We start from the raw sequence: 312 nt of genomic DNA on the forward strand, positions 1-312 counted from the left end.
GGATCAGTATACTATACATTCAATATCAATAGAGTAATATTATATAGATAAGTCAATCAGATCATACATTACATTACTGTAATAATAGACAAAACCTAAAGTGAAAAATCAAACCACCCTTTTGTTTGAATGTGTCAGATGCAGCTTCTAATTAACCTTTCATGGAATATGATTCAGAGAGCCAATTCTATTCCCGAGTCCATCAATCTCTTCTGAAGATTATGTATGGTTATTTTGATTTATTGTCCCTGTGTATCAATGTAAACAATGAGAGAACAAATTATAAAAAATCATTTTAATTTTTTTACCTTT

At 28.5% G+C, this 312-nt stretch overlaps 1 protein-coding gene across 1 annotated transcript in view; it reads left to right on the forward strand.

Annotated features, from left to right (window-relative positions):
* LOC119592105 (protein SGT1 homolog) overlaps nucleotides 1-312 on the forward strand; it is a gene marked incomplete in the record, with an annotated part of 11,351 nt that overhangs the window by 4,908 nt on the left and 6,131 nt on the right.

This window comes from Penaeus monodon, chromosome 29 (assembly GCF_015228065.2).
Source record: "Penaeus monodon isolate SGIC_2016 chromosome 29, NSTDA_Pmon_1, whole genome shotgun sequence".
NCBI classification, from domain to species: Eukaryota; Metazoa; Arthropoda; class Malacostraca; order Decapoda; family Penaeidae; genus Penaeus; species Penaeus monodon.